General features: G+C 44.6%; 1 long non-coding RNA gene across 1 annotated transcript in view; it reads left to right on the plus strand.

The window, feature by feature from the left end:
- LOC119527962 overlaps positions 1–24,631 on the plus strand; it is an 80,331-nt gene that overhangs the window by 52,896 nt on the left and 2,804 nt on the right. Inside the window, exons 3-4 of the long non-coding RNA XR_005215513.1 lie at positions 20,569–20,708; positions 20,857–20,926. This is a non-coding gene — a long non-coding RNA (uncharacterized LOC119527962). The remainder of the gene's footprint in view (positions 1–20,568; positions 20,709–20,856; positions 20,927–24,631) is intronic.

The following is a 24,631-nucleotide window of genomic DNA, read 5'->3' on the forward strand; positions in this document are numbered from 1 at the left end:
TTATTTTCATTTTCTGGTTTTTTACTAGTCACTCACAGTCTGGCTCTGATTACCTTTATCATGTTCATTTTCCTTCTCTATTTTTTTTTTGTATTAGAGAAGTGGTAGGTAGACAGAAAACTCATGCACAATTACCATGTTCCTGTATATCCCCCTAACATGCACAGTTTTCCTTATAACAGTTTGTATTAGTGTGGTACCTTTGTTACAATTGATGAAACAATATTATAATTGTGCTATTAACTATAGCCCATAGTTTACATTAGGGTTCACTGACTGTGTTGAACAATTCTATGGATATTTTTAATGTTTAATTCTAATAACATATGTTCAATCTAAAATGTCCCCTTTTAAGCACATTCAAATATATAATTCATTGGTGTTAATTACATTCACAATATTATGCTACCATCACCACCATCCATGACCAAGACATTTCTGTCACCCCAAACAGAAACTCTGTACTCATGAAGCATTAAGTCCACATTCCCTACCCCCATCCCGGCCCCTGGTACCATGTAATCTTCATTGTCTCTATTAATCTGCATACTCTAGTTATTGCATATCATTGGAGCTCATATAACATTTGTTCTTTTGTGTCTGGCTTATTTCACTCAGTATGAGGTCTTCATGGTTCTTCCATGTTGTCACTTGTTTCAGAACTTTACTTCCTTTTATGGTTCAATAATATTCCATTGTATGTATTTACCATATTTTGTCCATTAATCTGTTGATAGAAGCTTGGGTTCCTTCCATCTTCTGACAATTATGAATAATGTCACTATGAGCATCAGTGTCTAAATAGCTGTTTGAGTCCCTGCTTTCAATTCTTTGGGTTAATTCTATACTTAACTTTCTGAGGAACCGCCAAACTTTTCCACAGTACTGCACCATTTTACATTCCTACCAAAAAAGAATGAGTGTTCCTATTTCTCCACTTCCTCTCTAAAAATTGTCATTGTCGTTTTTCTTTTCTCTCTCTCCTTTTTTAATATTAGCCATTCTAGTGTGGGTGAAATAAGTATCTCGTGATTTTTGTTTGCATTTCCCTAATGACTAATGATGCTAAACATCTTTTCATTTGCTGAGATTATTTGTATTTCTTCTTTGGAGAAATGTCTATTCAAGTCTTTTGCCATTTTTAAATAAGGTTGTGTGTCTTTTTCTTGTAGAATTGTAGGATTTATTCATATACTCTGGATATTAATCCCTGACCAGATATGTGCTTTCCAAAGATTTTCTCCCATTCTATAGGTTGTCTTTTTCCTTTCATGATGAATTCCTTTAATACAAAAAATTTTTAAATTTTGATAAAAATCTCTTTTATCTGTTTTTTTTCTTTTGTTATTTGTTCTTTTTATGCATAAGAAACCATTGCCTAACACAAGGTACTAAATATGCTTCCCTATGTTTCTCTTAGGGGTTTTATAGTTTGGTTTCTTATATTTAGGTCTTTGATCCACTTTTGAGTTAATTTTTGTATATGTTATGAGGTAGGGATCCACCTTCGTTCTTTTGCATGCAGATATCCAGTTTTCCCAGCACCATTTTTTGAAGAGACTAGTCTTTCTCCATTGAGTGGACTTGGCACTGTTGTCAAAAATCAGTTGGCTGGGAGAGGTGGCAAGATGGTGGCCTAGAGAGGAGTGGAATTTAGTTAGTCCCCTGGAGCAACTAATGAATAACCAGGAACAACTAGCAAATAATTTGGAATAACTGCTGGGGGACAACTGTGACTGTCCACACATCAAACACTAACCTCAGTTGGGAGGAATGCGTGAGATCTCAGCATAAAATCTGTCAGTAAAAGCTGTGGAACCATGCCAGGAGCCTTCTCCCCCCATGGCAGGATGAGCTGGAAAGCCTCGCTGTGATAGAAAGCAGCACTCTCTGAGCAAGCGAATGTAGCACAGGCCAACTCCAACTGGGGTTTTAATTAACAAATGTGGACTGCTGAATTCAAGCTACAAACTCCTAATGAGCAGACAGATGCTTTTAGTGATGACTGACCTTAAAGAACCAGAGGACTCATCTGTCCTGGGAAGGGCAGCCCAGAAGACTGGGTGTTACCTCTGGCTGATGAGAGAATTTAGGGGGCTTTTTTTTCCCTTTTCTCCCCCTCAAACTGAGGGGCTCAGTGGAGAGACCCTCAGCCATTTTCAGTTCACAGCACTCTGTCCCAGACAGGGGTGGAGATAACAGAGTCAGAGAGACAAAGGAGCTATTGAAATGCAGATGAAAACCCCCTAGGGGGTGTATCTTCCCTAAGAGAAAGGAGGTGGGGCCCAGTTCTACTACCAGTCTACCCTTCAAAACCAGACCCCAGAGCCTGGGGGAAAACAGCCAAACAGAAACTAAAGGGGCCACACCTACTTACACCAGTGGGGAGTGACAGGCTGACAGGAGCCACCTTCTGGGAAGATTAGGAAAAGCACAGTGGCTACAGACCTCACAGGAAAGTCTGTCAATATGCAGGGAGACCATGTGTATATACCACAGTTTGTTTTTCCACTCATTCCTTGATGGACATTTGGGCTGTTTCCATCTCTTGGCAATCGTGAATAATGCCACAATAAACATCGGTTTACAAATGTCCATTTGTGTCTTAACTTTCAGTTCCTCTGAGTATATACCAGGACTAGAGTCCAGATTTCCTGACCCAACTCCAGTACTTGTCCCCCAAACCATGCAGCCTCCCTCAATCTAGACAGGGAGTATCAGAACAGGAAAGAATCTAAACCCTGGCAGATTTCCCAATTTTCCTCCTTGCCTCCCTCTCCCTCCCTTTCTTTTTTCAATCGTATTCATTGGAACCTGTCCCGGCCCGCGGGACGATCAACGGAAGCTCCAAGTCCTGTGAAGGAAGAATGGTATGGGACAAGAGACACGAAGAATGACAGCAAGACAGGTGTTCTGATCAAGCTGCAAAATTTTATTGAGGAGGTTGAGCATATATACTCTAGGGAAGGGCGGGGGTGGCTAGTAAGGACAGGTGGCGATCTAAGATTGGCGGCTGCTGTTGCTAGGGTGGAAGGCAGATGTATGGTTAGTGCTTTTGGCGCGAACCACTTCCGTAAAGAAGGCGGAGGGCAACCCAAGCTGTTGTTGCATCAGTCCTGGTAGCCATGTTTCCGGTATTGCTGAAAAGTGGACTTCATGCATGCTACCTTAATCGCCCACAACAGGAACCACAGTGGACCCACCTGCTCACTGCATGTTAAGCTCATGGAAATGTATATGACAAGAAATGCTTTGATCAGCAGACACAAAGAGTAATGATTGTCTCTGTGACAAAAATCATGAAAGTACGCACAGTGACTTACAATATAAGCCCAGTCTGTTCCAAGCACTTTGTCTGTGCTAATTCATTTGAAGCTTGCAATCACCTGTAAGGTGGATGCTGGCAATATGCTTATTTTGCAGATACTGCACCCAAGGCTCAGGAAGGTGAAGAGACCTTTCCAAGGCCACGCAGTTGGGAAGTGGCAAAGCAGGGATTTGAACCCAGGCTGCAGGAGACTCAGGCCTGTACTCTCGATGCCTCCTGACCTCTGTTCTCATGCCGGGCCGGCCTGACGGACGTCTGTGTACAGGAACAGGGCATGGAAGTGTTCTAGGATGATCTTGAAGCCCACATTTAAAACAAAAATAAGGCAGCTATAAAGTACATTTTTGGATGATTAGTGTTATTTGAATATGGATTCTATATTAGATGATATTTTAACAATATTAAGTGTGTTTGGTGTGACAATGAGATTGTGGTTCAATTGTGGAAGAATGTCCTTGTTCTTAGGAGACAGGTGGACATGTTTTGATGTCTGAAACTTTCAGATGGTTCAAGGGAAGAAGTATAAAAGGAGTGACAAAGCAATTACAGACAAATGTTAGCAATAGAAAATCTAGCCAAAGAAGAACTGGGTCATGTTTATTGTTGTATCAATATTTCTGTTTATACCCACAAACTGCCCCCAAATTTAAAAAGAAAACAACTGTTTACTATTTCCTGCAAGCCCACAGGTCAGCTGGTCAGTTCTACTGATCTGGGCTGACTTGCTGTACTGAGTCCGACACCAGCTGGTGGGAGGCTGGGGTCTGGCTGGCCTGGGGTGGCCGCAACTTGACAGCTGAGTTCCCCTCCATGTGTCTCCCACATCCATCAGGCAGGCTGGCTTATGGACAGAGAGTGCCCTGGCCCACCCAGATAATTTTTATGAAAAAAGAGAGGACTCAGATTTTGGATCAGGGAGGAGCAGAGAGACACCCTGTTCCCACCCACCCCCTTCACCTGCCAGCATTAAGGACCTAATTAACTGGGGAGGTGCCCATCAGGCAGAGATGCCCTTTTTAACCTCGTACTGCTTAATATTCAGAACCTATTTCACCTCCTTGTAGCAGAAGATCTAAAAAAGTCACATAATAAAGCACATTAGAATTCATCTTAAGTGGTTTCCATAAAGACAATTATTATTATCTAGTGATAATTTGGGGTGGGTGCGGGGTCTCACCGAATGCAGGCGGCTGGGGGGAGGTCGGGGTCAGCCTTCCAGCCAATGCCGCCCCCCACCCCGTGCCCACGCACTTGTCCCTGCTCTAGGAAATGCTCAGGAAGGGTCTGCTGAAGGTCCCCTAGCGCCAGTGCTTCTCCCTGCCCTCCCACCCCATCACTCTCCCCGCTGCATCCCCACCAGCTCTTCTGCTCCCATACCAGCCCTGACACAGCACCCAGCAACCTGCCCTGCACCCCCATATGACAAGGAGCTGGATGAGGAACGTCATCCAGGAGAAAATGAAAGGAAACTGGCTAGAACCCCCTGAGGTTTTTGCTTACCTCTGCTGGCCTTTTTCTCCCTCTCTCCCTCTTCCACCTCCTTGCCTACCCCTGCTCCCATGCCCAGGTCAGGGGTGGCAAAAAAGGAGCTCTCTGCAGCAAAGGGTTTCTGCCCTGTGGAGGGGACTTAGGGTGGGGAAGAGCCCTCCAAGCAGGGGCTGCTGATGCAATGGGCTTGAGGGCAGTGAATGTGCCTTCATCATCCTGTACATCTGGGACTGGGCTGGGCAGGTGGGGACATCACGGCCTCCTTAAAGCAGGCTCCCTGCACATGCACAATCTGCAAAACTATTCTGTGGTATCAGATGTCAGAAGACTGTCTTATGGGGAGGTGGGTTTGGGGATGATTCTGGGTGCTGAAAAATAGGTGTATTCACTTTGAGGAAATTCATTGAACTGCACACTTGTCGCTTGTGCACTTTTCTGAGTATGTATTACACCTCAATGAAAATTTACCAAAAAGCCCTTTGTCAAGTATAATTATTACTTCCATAATTATGCCATCAAAGTAAAATTATCTGTTAGGGCAGCATGGCCCAGATATTAGAAAATGGTGGATAATCCAAAATTGTCTTCTCGTTAGGCTTGGGATGAGTGCATCACATTGTTGTAATTGCTCATGCTCTTGGTAATATTGAAATTGATTGGCAATTTCTGAAGACAACCTACTCAGCCTTGGGGTTGAGATGGCCCAGAAGCATTCCGAGTAGCAGGGATGTCAGATGGAGGCAGGACCAAGCAGCTGACTTTGATCTCTCCTCCCCCCACCTCCCAGCCCTCAGCTCAGCGCTGGACGCCATAGTCGCTGTGCAGGTCACCAGAATGCACGTTTCTCTCCTGCTTTGATGAGTACCAAAGATGGGTCTTGAAGAAGGAGAGCTGCTTCATCCTAGCATGAGAGATCAGCAAGAAACTTCCTACCGGAAGAGGGTCTGAGAATCTGATCCCGGAAGTGTTTTGTAGGATTTCCCAGCCGCTTGTTTGGGGAACTTTGCTTTCTTGCTCCTGTTCGGAGCTGATGCAGGTTCTGACCCAGCCTGGTGTACATGGATGGAAAATACAGTCATTCAGGCTCAGAGAAAGTCCTCCTGAGCCTGCTTTGAGGGGACTAGATAGACCCCCAGGGGCTCACCCCTTTCCGGGCACCTCCAAGCCCGGCAGCCTCAAATTTGGCCTTACCTGGGCTGACTCGTTATCTGCAAAGGACTCAGGAAAGCAGTTTTCTGGAAGGTGTTTCTGTGACAGAAAGAAACCAAAGCAGCAGCAGCAGGAAAACAGACAGAGTGGGGCACCCTCTCTGGTCTGGGGTCTCCCTCACCTTCCCTCCAGGTAACTACACACACGGCTTCCTGCTCCAGCTGGGGGTGAGAGGAGCAAGATTCAGGCTGGGGAGGCAGAGGGACAGTGGGGGACATAGTCCTCAGGTGGTCAGGTTCCACCTGCTTGGAGAGGAGGAAGCGGGAGGGGTTCGGGGCACCCGTGGGCACTAGCAATTCTGCCTGCAAAATACCCTGAATCTGCAGAGCCTTTCCTTCCCCACCACCCGCACCGCTCAGCTCCTTGTCACCTGTCGCATCCACAACCCCCACTGCATCTCGTGCTAAGTGGACAATAATGCACCTTTGCTCCAGCTATTTGTTTCAGAAGATAAGGGAGTATATGCTAAATGTCCTCAGGCATGGGAGAGCCCACCAGATACCTATGTTTACATCCTGTTGCATATCAAAAGGAACAATCTAGGTTTAGGACAATGGTAAATGTTGTCATCATAGTCACAAGACACATATCTTTACAGGGTGGGCCTGCACGGCGTTCCATGCAGGCCTGCAGCTTAGCATTCCAAGCCACCACCCTAGATACGGCTCAGGCAACATGGAAGACTCAGTTTCCCACATGTCCCCCTTTTTGTTTCTTCAATTCAGACAGGATGGACCAAGCAGCTTCTTTTTGCTTTAGGTCTGAGAGGATTTTTCTCTTGCATCTGAGGACTAAACAAAGACAAAGCAAAATTATTAAGATAACCCATATAAGGGGATTTAATCATTCAAGGCCTTTAGCGATGTCTTGCATAGTTTCAGTTTCAGTAAGGGAATCTAAGTTAGCACTTTGTATATCATTTACTGTTTCCTGCAGTTTTAGAATATCCAATGTAAGATTCTTATAGTGTCCAAGTAAATGTTTTTTAATTTTACTCCAATTAAAAAATGTGTGATTATATTCATGAGGGGTCACACAAAACGTGGATGTATTCCAGTCACATTTTAACTTAAATTGATACCGTACATTTTCAACTTCTTCTCCTAGAAGGAGAACAGCATTTTCTAGGTCTACAAGGTGAGCATTAATTTCCTTGTCAATCTGTAATTGCTCATCTCAAGCCTCACTTGCATTCTTATGCCATTTATGGACAAATTCAGTGGTCCAAATAGATTGATGTAAAGCTGTTCCTTCAACAGCAGCAGTTGCAGCGATGGCTATTATACCTATAATAAAAGCTATTAATAATCCAAGAAATCTTTTTATTCTTTTATATACCTTTTCTAAAATTTGTAGTAACATATGCATATCAGATGATGACTCCCAAGGTCTATGCTGTGAAACAGGGAGCCATAGACCCTTTCATTGTCTAAGAACTACAACAGTGATGTTGCTAGAATTTATGGTGATATTTAAACAAGTATATAATAAGCAACTCCAATTGGCCAGACAAGTAATTTCTTTAGTAGTAGTGTTAATAGTTAAGTTTCCTACCCAGAACACATAGGGGTCTCTGACACAGGCTTGTATTCCATAAGTATCTATTTTTGTGAAATTTAAAGTATAATTAGTCTTGTGTGTATAATTTCCATTCTATCGGGAAATATTATGTAAACTAATAGGAAGCCTCCAAAGTGTATCTTGAACATAAGAATGATTTAGAGTAGGTCTAGGTGGAGACCAGCCAACACCGTGCCAAATAACAGGATATTTAGCCTGAGCATAGAGAGAATTATTAAGTGTGGAATGGTTGTAGCTATGCACTCTCCATCTTAATTTTTTATGATCTGAGCAATTTGCATTGGTGCAATTCTGAACTGCATACCCCTTAGGGGACCAGTCAGTTACAATTCCATAGGAACCATTCTGCACCAGCACTCCACTAGTTGCTCTACAATTACTCCAATGTACCCTCTGCATTTCTGGCAACCAATACCGTGGGATGAGGCAAATAGGCCATTGGGGGGCGTGGTCAATAATAGTAATATTTTCATTGTAAGCAAAACTATATCCAGATATTAAAAATAAAGAGGATTTTGAAATACTGTCATGTTTAGGTATGATTGATAACCATGCCTGCTAAGTTAACTTTAAGCACCAATCAGCTTGTCCCATATATAAGGGCAAGTGTGAAAAAGCCAGTGGTTTGAATAATGTTTTCCTTCATCCTCAGGAAACAGAGGAAGTCACTCGTCTATTGGAGGAGGCAAACAAGAACCGTTGCTAAAATACACAGTAGGTGAGGGATAATCCCACTCTACTGGTTGTAGCAATGGGGGGTTAGGAATATAAGCCCAATAGGTATAATTTCCAGAGTGAGCACATGCTGGAGATATACTCACAGCAACAGCGATAAGAGCCAACATTGCTGCAGTCAGGTTAGGACCTGTTACTGGCAGCGTGGCTTGCTGGACTTGTTTTTCTGCATCCTGACACAGCTCTTTTATCTGACCCCAAGTTGGATGTCAGGCTTCCCTAGTTCGGGGTGTTGCCCGATCACTGTCGTCTTCAGCATCAGACCCTGGAACTGCATCACTGGTGGCTCGACGTCCCACAGGAATTTTCTTTTCTTTGCTGGGTTCATGGTACAGCTTCAGTCGTCGGGCCGGTATCCAAAGTGGTGCTCATCCGTCACCTGGGGAAACACAAACATAACCTCTTCCCCATGTTAATAAAGTACCCATTGTCCATTCATTAGTTAGCATGTCCTTGCACCATATAGGAGGTGCTTTCTGGAAATAATGTTTCAGTGTTGTCTTTTCAACTGGAAAATGTCATTCTGCGGCAGTGCCACCCAGTTTTTCATAAAAATTTAGAAAATTTAAAGTAAATAAAGCTTTTGATAATCGTTCATGGGGAGTTCCATCATTTCCCCCTTTTTGTTTTATTAACATAGTTTTTAAAGTATGATGGGCACGCTCAACAATAGCTTGTCCTCAGGGATTATAAGGAATACCAGTGGTATGACGAATGCCCCAAGTTGTAGTAAAAGTAGCAAATTTTGCAGATGTATAGGCTGGGCCATTATCGGTTTTTAAAGCATGGGGCAAGCCCATAGAGGCAAAAGAGGCAAAAAGGTGAGTACGAACATACTGAAATGTTTCACCGGTTTGTGCTGTGGCCCAAAGAAAGCCAGAGTACGTGTCAATGCTGACATGAACAGTGGCTAAGCGGCCAAAGGAAGGGATATGAGTAACATCCATTTGCCATAAATCATTGGGGGCTAGACCACAAGAGTTAACACCAGGATCCTGCAAAGGTGGAGCAGTAAGGAGTTGACAATTAGGACAAGAAGAAACAATATCTTTAGCTTGTGTTCTAGTAAGGGAAAATCGAGTCATGAGTCCTTGCACATTAAGATGAGTAAGCAAGTGAAAATGAGAAGCTTCTGAAATAACAGGCAGTAATAATTTATCCGCAGCGGCATTGCCAGCTGCTAAAGGGCCTGGGAGGTTGGTATGGGAACAAATATGGGTAATATAAGAAGGGGGCTACACGAGCACTAATAGCTGATTGTAGCTCAAGGAAAAGGTTAAATAAACAAGGAGGCAACTGTTGCTTAATGGATGCTGTTTCAATTTTACTAGCTACATGAACAACATAATAGCCTCAGGAAAATCTGTTAAGACGGCTATTTCAGCAGCCAGTTCAGCATGCTGGGCAGAGAAATGAGGAAGATCTAAAACTTTGGACTTAGGGCCAGTATAGGCAGCTCGACCTTTAGATGACCCATAAGTAAAAACAATGGGAGTATTGATTAAAGGCTCACAAGAAGTATACTTAGGCAGTATCCATTGTGTACATCGAATGAACTGGAAAAGATCATTTTTTGGATAATGGTTATCCAGTTGGCCAACATAATCAGCTAGAGCAATTTGCCAAGCTAGATGTTGTTGCAAAGTAACTGAGAGTTCTTTAGCAGTTACTGGGAGCACAATTAAACAAAGGTCAAAACCATTGAGTTGTTTTGCCCTTTTTCTGGCTTGAGCAACTAAAGTAGCTAAGAGATCTAGATAAGGGGAAATGGATTTTATGGAAGAATTGGGCAAGAAGATCCATTCTACAAGCTTATTGTTTTGCAAAAGCAAGCCTGTGGGGGATTTGGGAGTGGAAAAGATAAGTAGAGATAAAGGTTGTTTAGGATCAACACGGGATATCTGAGCTTGTTGAACTTTAGCTTCCACTAATTGTAATTCCTTCTCTGCAGCTGAAGTTAAAGATCTAGGGCTGTTTAATTTAGAATCCCCACAAAGGAGAGAAAATAGGTTGGAGAGCTCATAGTTAACTATACCTACTTCGGGGCGAAGCCAATTAATATCTCCTAGTAATTTTTGTAAATCATTTAAGGTAGTGACTGCATCTCTGCGGAGTTGCACTTTTTGGGGTTGAATTGTAAGTCTATTGATACTAGAACCCAAATACTGCACAGGCAAAATGCATTGCACTTTGTCAGTAGCAATATGCAATCCTACATCCTGTAAAGGTTTTTGAACATCATAGAAAAAAGCTTCTACTTCAGTCTCCTGAGGTGCAGAGCACAAAATATCATCCATATAATGGATTATATAAGCTTTAGGAAAATTTAAATAGGCTGTAAGGCACAGTCGACATAATATTGACATATTGTAGGACTATTTAGCATACCTTGTGGTAAAACCTTCCACTGATATCGTTTAGAAGGGGTTTTATTGTTAAGGGATAAAATAGTAAAAGCAAATTTTTCCTTATCTTGATCAGCTAAAGGGATGGAAAAGAAACAGTCTTTAATATCAATGACCACTAAAGCCCAGTTTTCAGGAATCATGCTAGGACTGGGGAGCCCAGGTTGTAAAGGTCCCATGGGCTGAATGACAGCATTAACACCTCTTAGGTCAGTTAACATTCTTCATTTTCCTGATTTTTTCTTTATTGGGAACACAGGAGAATTCCAAGGACTAAAAGACTCTTCAATATGCTGCAAGGACAATTGTTCTTGAACCAATTCATGTAAAGCCTCTAATTTTTCTTTTGTCAGCGGCCACTGCTCTACCCATACCGGTTTTGTTGTAGTCCATGCTAATGGGACAGGTTGGGGAGGCGAATGAACAGTGGCTGCCACTAAAAAGGTTTATATCCTAAACCAAATTGATCATGTTTTGGTGAGACTTGTATGGGTGAAGGGGTACCTTGCAACCTATGCCAAGCCCACAGCTAGGGACATACCCTATATTTGCCATCATGTTGTGGCTTTGAATACTGTACACTCCACTAGGAGGAGGGATGTGTACAGTAGCACCCCATTGTTCAAGTAGGTCTATGCCCCAAAGATTAAGAGGCAGAGCAGCCACATAAGGTTGTAAAGTGGCCTTCTGTCCCTCAGGGCCAAGGCAAGGCAAAATATGAATACTTTGCTTAAGTCCCTGAGGGGAGCCTAGGCCCACAACAGTAATTCATGCCTCTTGCAACGGCCAATGTCGGGGCCAATGTTGTTGACTAATAATAGAGACATCTGTGCCCGTATCTATAAGCCCAGTAAAGCTATGTCCATGAATTGTAAGAGTACACATAGGGCGTGGCTCCTGCAGAGCCTCTGTGAGAAAAATTCCTGCCTTGCCTGTGCTACCAAAACTTCCATTTTCCCAATTTTTAGAGGAGGAACCAACAGGTATATAAGGTAATAATAAGAGTTGAGCAATTTTTCCACCTTTATGGGCAGTCCATGAAATAGAAGAAGAGATGACCACCTGAATTTCCCCAGTATAGTCAGTCAATGACTCCAGTGTGCACATGAACACCCTTAAGATTGAGAGAACTGCGTCCAAGCAAAAGACCCACCGTCCCTTTAGGTAAGGGGCCATAATAGCCGGTGGGGACCTTAACGGGATTCCTGGGGAGAAGACATACCTCAGCATTGGCAGCGAGGTCTACTGCTGCACTCCCTGCTGTAGCTGGGGAAAGCTCCAAGACGGAGGGCTTGGAGTTGGTGGAGGGACAGCACATGGCCTCCAGAACTCCACACCGCCTGGCTTCTGCCAGACCCTGCTGTACGCCAGAGAGGTGGGCAGGTTTAACTACCAGGGTACAGCTATGCACAGGAAGAGGCAGCAGAGGAGGCGGGGGCCATTCCTTCCAGCAAGGCGCAGAAGAGCAGTGGGCCCCCTGCTCCCTTAATTCTTAACATTGTGTCTGTGTCTCATTCCTGCGCCACCCTGTCAGCAACAGACTCAGATTTTGGATCTGGGAGGAGCGGAGAGACACCCTGTTCCCACCCACCCCCTTCACCTGCCGGCATTAGGGAGCTAATTAACTGAGGAGGTGCTCATCAGGCAGAGATGCCCTTTTTAACCTCGTACTGCTTAATATTCAGAACCTATTTCACCTCCTCGTAGCAGAAGATCTAAAAAAGTTGCATAATTAAGCATATTAGAATTCATCTTAAGTGGTTTCCATAAAGACAATTATTATTAACTAGTGATAATTTGGGGTGGGTGCAGGGTCTCACCGAATGCAGGCGGCTGGGGGGAGGTCGGGGTCAGCCTTCCAGCCAATGCCGCCCCCCGCACCGGGCCCATGTACTTGTTCCTGCTCTAGGAAATGCTCAGGAAGGGTCTGCTGAAGGTCCCCTAGCGCCAGTGCTTCTCCCTGCCCTCCCACCCCATCACTCTCCCCGCTGCATCCCCGCCAGCTCTTCTGCTCCCATACCAGCCCTGACACAGCACCCAGCAACCTGCCCTGCACCCCATATGACAAGGAGCTGGATGAGGAACGTCATCCGGGAGAAAATGGAAGGAAACTGGCTAGAACCCCCTGAGGTTTTTGCTTACCTCTGGTGGCCCTTTTCTCCCTCTCTCCCTCTTCCACCTCCTTGCCTACCCCTGCTCTCATGCCCAGGTCAGGTGTGGCAAAAAAGGAGCTCTCTGCAGCAAAGGGCTTCTGCCGTGTGAAGGGGACTTAGGGTGGGGAAGAGCCCTCCAAGCAGGAGCTGCTGGTCCAATGGGCTTGAGGGCAGTGAATGTGCCTTCATCATCCTGTACGTCTGGGACTGGGCTGGGCAGGTGGGGACATCACAGGCTCCTTAAAGCAGGCTCCCTGCACAGGCACAATCTGCAAAACTATTCTGTGGTGTCAGATGTCAGAAGACTGTCTTTCTGGGGAGGTGGGTTTGGGGATGATTCTGGGTGCTGAAAAATAGGTGTATTCACTTTGAGGAAATTCATTGAACTGCACACTTGTCGCTTGTGCACTTTTCTGAGTGTGTATTACACCTCAATGAAAATTTACCAAAAAGCCCTTTGTCAAGTATAATTATTACTTCCATAATTATGCCATCAAAGTAAAATTATCTGTTAGGGCAGCATGGCCCAGATATTAGAAAATGGTGGATAATCCAAAATTGTCTTCTCATTAGGCTTGGGATGAGTGCATCACATTGTTGTAATTGCTCATGCTCTTGGTAATATTGAAATTGATTGGCAATTTCTGAAGACAACCTACTCAGCCTTGGGGTTGAGACGGCCCAGAAGCATTCCGAGTAGCAGGGATGTCAGATGGAGGCAGGACCAAGCAGCTGACTTTGATCTCTCCTCCCCTCACCTCCCAGCCCTCAGCTCAGCGCTGGACGCCATAGTCGCTGTGCAGGTCACCAGAATGCACATTTCTCTCCTGCTTTGATGAGTACCAAAGATGGGTCTTGAAGGAGAGCTGCTTCGTCCTGGCATGAGAGATCAGCAAGAAACTTCCTACTGGAGGAGGGTCCGAGAGTCTGAGCCCGGAAGTGTTTTGTAGGATTTCCCAGCCACTTGTTTGGGGAGCTTTGCTTTCTTGCTCCTGTTCGGAGCTGATGCAGGTTCTGACCCAGCCTGGTGTACCTGGATGGAAAATACAGTCATTCAGGCTCAGAGAAAGGCCTCCTGAGCCTGCTTTGAGGGGACTAGATAGACCCCCAGGGGCTCACCCCTTTCCGGGCACCTCCAAGCCTGGCGGCCTCAAATTTGGCCTTACCTGGGCTGACTCATTATCTGCAAAAAACTCAAGAAAACAGTTTTCTGGAAGGTGTTTCTGTGACAGAAAGAAACCAAAGCATCAGCAGCAGCAGGAGGACAGACAGAGAGGGGCACCCTTTCTAGTCTGGGGTCTCCCTCACCTTCCCTCCAGGTAACCACACACACGGCTTCCTGCTCCAGCTGGGGGTGAGGAGGCAGAGGGACAGTGGGGGACACAGTCCTCAGGTGGTCAGTTTCTGCCTGCTTGGAGAGGAGGAAGCAGGAGGGTCCAGAGCACCCGTGGGCACTAGCGATTCTGCCTGCAAAATACCCTGAATCTGCAGCGCCTCTCCTTCCCCACTACCCGCACCACTCAGCTCCCTGACACCTGTCACGTCCGGAACCCAATAGCCTCCCCCGGGCTCCTCTCTCCACCCTTGCCCCCTACAGGGTGTTCTCCCCCGGCAGCCAGAGGGATTTTTAAAAGGACAAACCAGACTCCATCACCACCCTCCTGGACACTTGCAGTGGCTTCCAATTGCGCACAGGGCAAACCACACATCCCATCATTCCCACATGGGCTGCTCATCCCGCTGACCCCCCAACACCACTCTGGCTGTGATGGCTCTTGAACCCGGTTCTGCCCACACTCACCCCCCTCTGTCCACTGCCCCGGCCACTCTCTCAGCCTCTTCCCTCAGACCTTCTCAATGCTGGCTTCTCTGAATCATTTGGGGCCACCACGGAAGCCCCTCCTCAGAGATCCGACCCCTGACCCCTGTGTCCAAGGAGCCCCAGGTGCTCTCTACCTGCTCTACCTGTCATACTTGCTTCATCGCACCTAAGACTACACCTGTAACATCTGAAATTATCTCATTTCCTCATTTCATGTGCATCTCCCCCCTTGGAACATCACTCCATGAGGGTGGGACCCGTGTTCTGTCCACTGGTCTGATCCTGGGGCCGAGAACAGCAGGTGCCACCCGCAGGTGCTTCATAAATGTTTGGCCGAAGGAATGAATGAACCTTTCACCTCCTCCAGAGGATGGTGCTCCCAGCTTGGGGCATCTCTGCTGGGCAGCTCAGCATGTGGGAAGGACAGCCCAGCCCGGCCACCAGGCAGGTCACAGCTCACTCAGCCTCATTTCCTCTGTCTGTGACATGGGATGGGAAGGGCTGATGAGTTGAATGAGGAAACCAAGGTCTCCTCCTAGGGGCACCCATCATTTACACCCCAAGACAGTAACGCATGGAGCCAGGCATACTCCCGACCCCCCATGGGGTGCCCTGTGCTTGATGGGGGCGCTGGCACCTGAGTCCGGCTCCCTGCAGCTGTGAGAACTGTGGGGTCTCAGCAGGCAAGAGGCCAGAAGGATAACTGACTCCGGCCGTGGGGGAGCCGGCCCCTTCATCAGTGTGCAGTGCTTGTGTGGAGCGCTTAAGGAAAAACTTACTAATTTCCCCTCCACAAAGACTGAGTGTCCGACAGTAATCACAGTATCAAGTTGTAATAATAATAAAAAAAAATCCCTCCATTGAACATAGCGGTTGGGACTCTGGAGAGTTCAACAGGAAAAGATTGTGTTAAGATAAAGGAGATTATAAGAGAGTGGACATTAAAGGTTGTCACTGTCTGGTAAATCACATCAGGGAAGCCCCAGAAGTGCTGTACCCCCACGAGGGAGTGAGGAAACCAAACCTGCCCTGGCGACATTTACAGGTGTTATGTGGACTGGTCTCTCTGGTTTAGAGATGCTTTTCACTAACACCACACTGCCTTGCTGGGTATCTGTAGGCTGTATGCGGCCAGTGGGGCTGGAGGTTTGGACCTGGAATGGGGCAACGAGGCAGAGACCTGGAAAACCTGGTGCCTGGGATTGGTTAATCAGAGACTGCAAAGAGCTCCAGAAAGCAGGAGGTCATGGGCCTTAGACTCTTCTTCCAAAGGGAGCAAACCGTATCGAACCCCGATACTAACCATAAGCCTAAGTAATGGGAGGAAGGACAAGAGGGAGGGAGGAGCAGGTTGGAGAAAGCCATATGAAAACAAGGATTATATCTGTTTCTTGATAGGGAGCAAGAGAAGACACATTAACTTGGGAGTCTAGAGTGCTTTAAAGAGCAAGGATTGAGTTTATTGCCTCAAGTAAAGACTGTCTACTTGACTAGAACTAACTTTTAAGTGGTTTTGGGAAATTACTGGATTTTGATTCAATGTGGTAATATGGTTTAAGGAATTTCTGTTATAAATTATTATTTTTTAATTCAATTTCTACCACATTTCTTCCAATAAAACTGAGACAGAGCTGCCCAGAAATATGATGAACTAGAGAAGTTAACATCTGTAAAACTTGATAATCTAATGCCTCAAGTTTACAAGGCATATTTCAAACAATCTTTCTAACCAGTCACTTCTTTGGTGTCACATCTCCCTGGGCAAGCAGGAGGAGAAAGGAATTATCAGCCCTAAGGCCCACAGGGAGGTGGGGGGATACACGCAGTGACTTCCCCAAAGCCCCACAATGAATCTGCACAGTGCACAGGTTATCTGAAGAAAACTTATGTCTCTTCTTTGTTGAGGGGAGGAAGGGAATGAAGTAACTCTGGATTTGAAGTCAGAAGACAAGGGTTTAAAACTCTGCAGGTCCAATTTTGCCACCTGTAAGTTGTGTGACCTTTAGCAAGTCACCTGCTTTGAGTTTTAAATTCCTCATCTATAACTGCGGATAATACTACCTCCCTCACAGGGTTCCTCAGGTACTTAAATGAAATAATGGGTATGAAATTTTTGTCCAAGGATAAAAGTTACTAGATACATAGTTATTTAGCTGCTTGTGAACAGGAGGAGGAACACACATCCACAGCTGAGACTTGAGCTAGCGTTAGGAAATCATCAGTGTTTGTGTTCCAAATGCTTCCCAAATAGCCCTGCTTGAGTTGGGTATCCAGGCACTGGGGAGGGCTACAACCAGAGGTGAATGTGGTGTCGCTGTCCTTCTGTGTCCACAGGACACAGGCCACCTGGTGCAGGATCTCCTGGGAGAGGCCACTGTGGCTCTACCATTGTCCTAAGGAAAGCAATGCGCCAGAATACTCCCTGAAAGGTGGTTTGCTGCAGAAGTCAGAAATGTTCTTATTTCAGAGTGAAACTGTAGCAGCCCTGATTCCTTCAAGAAGCTGTACATGAATTTTTCCCAGCTGAAGATGAAAAGCCAGCCCAAAGGGACTAACTCGACCACAGGATCTCGACGCCTCTTGGCCCTTAGGTCAGGGACTGTACTTGGTTGCCCACCTGCACAGGGCCAGGTGAACTGTAGAAATGATTAATATTATAGGGGATAGATTTGTAATTATCTAGTTCCTTGAACCCAAATTGATTTGGGAAGCATAAGAAGCCAGAAAAAAGTCATCAGGGAATTCTTTCTCGATACATTCTCTGGTCCAGCTGAAAGGTCTGCAAGCAAACAAGTTTAGAGGGACACAGGCTCGGGCAGCACTGTGGTCACTTAGGCAGTGTGCAGAGATGACTGGCCACTCAGATTTCCCATCTCCTCTGTAGGCACACTGAGGCTCAAAGGAAAGGAGAACTGCGTCAAAAGGATTTCTAGCTAGTGACTCCCAGTGTTGCCTTAACATGGGTGTGAGGGGTGTATCTGCAACCTGTTCTGTTATCCAGTGAGAACATCCAGTTGTGATCTTATATGGTTGCAAATCTGTAGAAAACGAACAGAAACTGCCTATCTGCATCATAAAACCCAGAGCCCACAAACGGACACTGAACAGAAATGGAGAGGACACAGTGACTAAGTAGGGTATCAGAGGAAGAGGCGATTATACAGACATACTCATTCTCACTTGTTCACCATCTTCCCTTTCCCCATTCCATGATTTAATTTTTATTGAAGGAGGCCATGTGGAAGAGCTTGAATATGGGGAAATTGACATTTGGGGAAAAATGCTTTCAAGACTTGATTGGAATTAACAAAAAAGATAAATTACCTCAATGCCTTTGTATGGGTTACACCAAGCATCTTTTCTCCCCAGTATCCAAAAACCTCTTTGCAGAGGTAGGCATACCCAAGCAGGGGCAGCAGGTAAGCTGAGGAAGTGGTTCAGGTGGGAAGGAGTTTCTCATGGCCTTGGCAGTTCTCTGTCAACAGTGATCCAGGGAAGCTGATGCTGGGAGCAGAGCGTGTTTACTCCCCCAGGACCTTTCCGTTTCCAGAAAGCTTTCCCTCAGGGCTTTCCATAGGCAGGTCCTGAGCAGTTTCCCAGAGGAAGATGAGACTGACAGAAAGGGTTGGTCATTACCTGCTCAAGGCCTCTCAAGCCAATAACAGGGACTTGGCATTTGAATGCCATTCCTACCACCTGAAGAGAGAAACCAGACGAACGCTTTTGTTTTCTAAAGGCATTTCTAAGTCACTGTTCCACACGCCTCTGGGTTAATAGAGACGCCTCCTCCAAGCGTGTCAACCAGTTAACTACTTCCAACGTTATCTTTCTTGTCAACACTTCTTGACAAGTTGGACATTATCTTTTTGTTCTGCTCATTTTCTGGTGATGCCTTGAGGTTTTTCTCCCCCTTTCCACTTCTTTATATCCAGAGCGAATGCAGAGCTCGAGAGAGACTGTTAGAAGAAGCTGTCAGGAAAACAAAGATGGTAGTGGTGGTGGGGTGGGTGGAGTGGTGGAGAATAGAATCCAATTTTTATCTACCTTGACTCAAAGTAGAGTTGATATTTTGGGTAAAATCCTGATTTCTTGGTTTATTAATGTCCAAAAGCTCTGACTTAGTCTATTGTGTGAATGAAGTTGGGAAATGTGTTAAATGATCCAGAACTTACTTAGAGCTAGCTGGAATCTAACTCTCCACATTTAATTGAATGAGCAGATGTGAGCTGGCCTTGTGCTTCACTAAGGAGTTAGCCACATTGTAGGAATACTGATGCCTATTCTGGGATCAGGGAAAGGAAAAACTATGCCAAACTTCTTGGTAAAGAAAAACTTATGCAAGTGGACCAAGACACACTTTAACTGGATTGCTAAGAATCATGCCCACTGAGATGTCCAAAATAAGTCTGGAGAGGGCAGTGGTGTCACCACTGAGATATTCCATCTTTACTGGGACAGTCTGTATCAGAGGTGGCCAAGGGCAAGAGTCCAGAACCTTTGTATTTCATCAAGACACCCACTTTTTCACAGTTCAACATCTCTGAAATCAGATGTGGTTTACAAGACAAGGTTTCAGAGCATTGTGATACTGTTTATTTGCCAGCAGGTATTCTTTCCCCATAGTGGTATATAAAAATCAGAAACAGCTATTTTAACTCACCGTAAGAATAGCCCCATTAAATCTCAAGGTATTCCCGGGGATGAACTCATTGCTGTAGGAGAGTAGCAGTTTACCACTGAAACACAGCAAGCTTCTCTCTTTACAATGCTCTTGAACTGTAATAAAAGACCCTCTGGACTTTCGTCTGGCTTTATAGGAACCAACGAACTCTTCCCTTCATACAGTTCCTCATCGTTTGCCAGCTTTCTGCACTGAACAACAACCTTCTTTGGGGCTTGTATGCTGCTTTATGAAGGCAAAATGCTATATAGGAGTTCCTTAGAGCAGCCAGAAGTAAATTTATACTCTACTCATCACTGGTGAGAGACATGACTTCTGAGGTACGGCTGAAAGCAAAAGGGCATGAAAGGAAAGATGGGGCCAGAAACTCTAACCACAAAGACACAATCTGTGCCTGTGCTTTCACTACAAAAGAGGTTTCCTTTGTCCTTCAATTTTTTGCTGTTTGGAGCTTCCCAGGAGGGTAGAGAGCACTAGCGGTACACTGGCACTTTTGAAGTTAGCATGAACCCAGAAGTTTGGAATGTGTTTTTGTTGAGAAGTGAGGAGCTTTGAGCAAATCCTCACTTCTCTGGACTAAGGGCTTTTTCTTCCAGCAGAGGTGCAGGAAGAGAACAGGACTATGTACCTTTTCTGGAAGCCAAGAAACAACTGTAAAAGCAGGACTCCTACTTCCAAGCAGCATAGCATCAGCACATGAGAACATGTGTTTAGAATTAAGACATGAGTGTGGGTTGTATTCACTCATTTAGCCCCTCCCTGTAGACTGTAAAGCCCCATCACCACTGCCATTAATTGTTTGCCATTAATTGTTTAATTGTTTGCTCAGGCACAACTGCCTGAAGTTCTCTAACATTCTTTAAGAAGCCTATTTTGCGGTTATTGCTGCCTAAGTCAGGGTGGCAGAGATCCAGCCCCGAAGGGAGGCTCTGCAGTTTAGCGGACAACTTGGGGCATGGACCTGTGGTCTTGTCCTGTAACCCCTGACAGGGTCTTGTCTCTGGCTAAGAGTGACATGAGGAAAATAGAATGTAATGGACATTTGATTTCCCTTTGGGGATAGACAAGATTTGTCAGGTTCCTGGATAAACTATGGGGAATATGGCTACCCAAAGATAGACTGTTTTTATCAGGACATGTTTCTTTCTTTGTTCTGTTGTCAACAGTGGCTGTGATAAAGGACAACTGACAGGCTGATGCAGGTAGAAGTAATCAGGCAAGCCTGGGTGAAAAGAAGAGTGGAAAAAACCCCACCGCCACATGCGCTGTCGTCCTCCTGCTGATCCTCATTCATGGAGAAAGAGAGGTGAGACACAAATGCATGATCTCCAGGGATATGAAGTAAAGTGATTACACAATGAGGATGCTATCTTGTTTGATTGATAAAAACATGAGGGTTGAAACAAATGATCTCTGCTCTTTGAGTCCTCACTTTCTTTTGTTCTTTGATTAAGACCTAAGGAAGAAAAATGGACTTAAATCAAAGCAGGAGAGAATGCGATGCGCAATGAAGAACTTACCGAGGTAAAATACTGAAAATGACCATGGAGAGAGACTGCTGGTGTCTGTAACAGACAATGTTTATTTAATGGGCAGGAATTCATTCATTCATTCATTCATTCATTCAATTCCAAATAAGCATCTGTTTTGTCTTGGGTCTTGTGCTAAGTGCTGGATGCTAGAGTCATCTGGTAATAAGACAGACCAGGTCTCTGCTTTCACAGAGTTTACATGTAACAAAGTGTAGATAGACAAAACAAACCAACAACTGAAATAAGTACTGTGGAGGTAAATATCATGAAGAAAACAAAGAATGCTTGGACTAAGAATAACATAAGGTACTTATTTTAGATTAGGTGACAATGACATGGTATGACAATCCCATATCTTAATAGATAATACTTTAATATTTGCTGGACATTGACCATGTGTGAGACTATTCCATATGTTTTAGTACATAATGTATTTTTACAATGAACTTCCTAATTTGAAATGTAACATGTAGAGGCAAGTACACAACTGTGTGTACAGCTTGATGAATTATCAAAAAATGAAAACAGCCTTGTAACTACCACCCAGACCAAGAACCATAACACACACACACACCAACACCCCAGAAGTACCTGAGCCTCTTCCCAATCCCTGCTCCCTTCCTCACCCCCAGAGGTGACCGTTGTTCTGAGTTCTAACACAACTGGTTAGTTTCCCAGTTTTAAACCCCAACATTAGGCTTGGGAGATGCATCAATGTTGCTGCAAGTCACAGCAGTTTTTTTCTTTCTATTCTGAATAGTGTCTTTCTGTGTGAATATTCCACTGTTTATCTATTTCACACTCGATGGACATTTGGGTTAATTTTGGTCTTTGGCTATTGTGAATGGTGCTACTGTGAATATTCTTGAACATACCTTTGGTGCACATGTGCACGCATTTTTCTTGGGAATACACCTGGAAGTGGAATTGCTGGATTATGGGGTATGTTTGGCTTTAGAAAATACAGCCAAATGTTTTCGAAAGTAGTTTTACCAATTTGCATTTTGACCAGCAATGTATGAAAGTTCCAATTACTCAACATCTTCGTCAATGCTGGTATTTTCAGTTTCTAAAATTTCAGCCATTCCAGTTGGTGTGTAGTGGTATCTTATGGCTTTAATTTGAATTTCCCTGTGACACTGAGCAGACTGTCATGTTTGTTGGCCTTTGGGATATCCTCTTTTGTGAAATAAGTGCCTATTCAGATTTTTGTCAATCTTTTAATTGGACTACCTTTCTTTTTCTTATTGTTGGACAAAAATTCTTTATATACCCTGGATACAATACATACAGGAGTATGTATGGGAAATATCTTCTTGTCTTTTTACTCTCATAATGGTATCTTCTAATGAACAGAATGACTATTTTTATTTCATTTTCTGATGCTATGGTTAGTGATTTTTCTATCGTTAAGAAATCTTTGCTTATCCCAAAATACTGAAGATAATCTCCTCTGCTATATTCTAGAAGCTTTATTGTTTTAGTTTCACATTTAGAAGTTAAATTTTCCTGGATTTTATTTTTTGAGTGTGGGGTGGGATAGGGATCAAGGATCTTTTTTTTCCTGTATGGGTACTGAGTTGACCCAGAAGCACTTATAGAAAAGACTGTTCTTTCCTCAGTGTCTTGCAGTGTTACTCTGTCATAAATCAAGTGTGCATATATGTATGGGTCTAATTCCGGATACTCTGTTCTATTCCATTTGTCTGCTTGTTTATCATTGTGCCAATGCTGCACTGCCTTAATTAATTAGTGTACTTCATGATATATCTCGATATCTAATACTGCAATTCCTCCAAATTTGTTTTTCTTATTCAAGAATGCCTTTGCTTTATTTATCTTACTCCTCACAGCAATCTAGTAATATGAAGTAGTTACAGTTTTTATCTCCAGATAAACAGAAACTCAGAGAAGTTAAGTAATTTGCCCACAGTCATACAGCTATCAAGTGGTAAGGAGGGATTAGAACCCAAATTTGTCTGATTCTAGACCTCCTTAATCCTAAAGCCAGCTGTCCCCAGGGCATTTAGTAAGAATGCATTAAGAAATTCAAATGTTCTAACTCATCCATTTTCCAGTTAAAAGTCTTGTTTGACAGTATCAAAACCCACTTTCCTGGTAAGACTCAGGAAAACAAAGCCACCAAGAGATAAAAGCGTCTCTGCGTTCCTTCCACATCCCCCTCCTTCAGCAGAGTGACAAGGCCCCTCCTCACCTCCCCAGCTCCAATTCCCGTGGCCACACCTCTCCCTTCTTTCCTTGGGAGCCATCCTCAACTGCTTACGTTCTTCTACAAGCCAAGGCCTTTCACTTATCTGCACCTCTGCTCAGAGTGCCCTGTCCCACTCTGGCTTCTCCTTTGCCTTTAAAGCTTCAGGAGGCCTTTGAGGACCTCATCTGGGGTGGGCACTGCTCCTGCTCTCAGCCCCCATCTGTCCTGGGCATCGGGCGCTCCTACTGGACCACGAGGCACTTCAGGCTGGGCTGGCATTGTCACCGTGTTCTGCAACTGGCCTGGTGGCTAACAGAACACATTTGCTATGAAGTCCTGGGGAAATTAGAGAGACTTTTTTAGCCATGTGCTATAATTAATTCAGAGTCTCTAAGAGGAAGTCTAAGAGAAATGATTTCTGAGAGGTCCAGGGCACACACTTTGGTAGAAGCAGCAAATCAGAAGGCTTAGGAATGAGAGGGGAAAGAAACTTCTGTGACAGACTTGGGCTTTCAGATGAGACTGAAATGAGATCAAGTGAAACAAGGGTCAGCTACTGAAAGGCTGCACAGTAAGGCAAGCTGTGACTCATTAAAAGACTTGAGAAGAAGTAAAACATTCATATGAAGGACACAATGAAATGAACAACAAAGCAGGCTCTTCTGAGATTTATTCATTCAACAAATTCTGAGAGTCTGGTGCTGAGGGAGCTGCTTCTGCCCCTCAGCAATTCTGAAAGTGACGGTTTAAGGGGAGGCCGGGGCAGGAAGACACTAGCAAACAGGAACACAGAGACGCTTTTATCTCTCGGTGGCTTTGTTTTCCTGGGTCTTACCAGGAAAATGGATTTTTGTAGCTACCAAAGGAAACTTTTAACTGGAAAATGGGTGACTTAGAACACTTGAATTTCTTAATGTGTTCTTACTAAATTCCTTGGGGACAGCTGGCTTTAGCATTAAGGAGGCAATATAGGGCTAGAATCAGACAAATCTGGGTTCTAATCCCTCCTCACCACTTCATAGCTCTACAACCCTAGGCAAATTACTTAACTTCTCTGAGGAGTGGTCTCTCAAAAAGGGACTTCTAAAGAAAATGAAACTCCTCTCCTATTTGGGGGAGAGGGAGAGACCACCTCTAGGCCTTTCTAGATGTGCAGTCCTGAGGCTGTTCTGCAGCTCCAGTCCTTGCTGCCAGCCTGAAGGCAGTCAGCTCAAACACCCTGACGCCTGAGAACTCCCCAACTAAGTGAAGGCTCACTGGCTTTTTTCATTGATAATATGAACTTTATTTTCATAAACATCTTTCCCAGAAGCACCAAGCTGACCCTCTTTCACCACCAGCAAAAGGGCAAAAGGAGAAACTGTAAAGTATCCAAAACAGGTGTTCCGTACTTGCTCAGTTAATTCACATTTTTTATGGTTACTCTGTTCAGTGAAAGGCAGAAGAAGGGATTAAAAGCCCCCCAGAGAAGGGGGAAAGCACTCT

This window comes from Choloepus didactylus, chromosome 2, assembly GCF_015220235.1.
Source record: "Choloepus didactylus isolate mChoDid1 chromosome 2, mChoDid1.pri, whole genome shotgun sequence".
Lineage (NCBI taxonomy): Eukaryota > Metazoa > Chordata > Mammalia > Pilosa > Megalonychidae > Choloepus > Choloepus didactylus.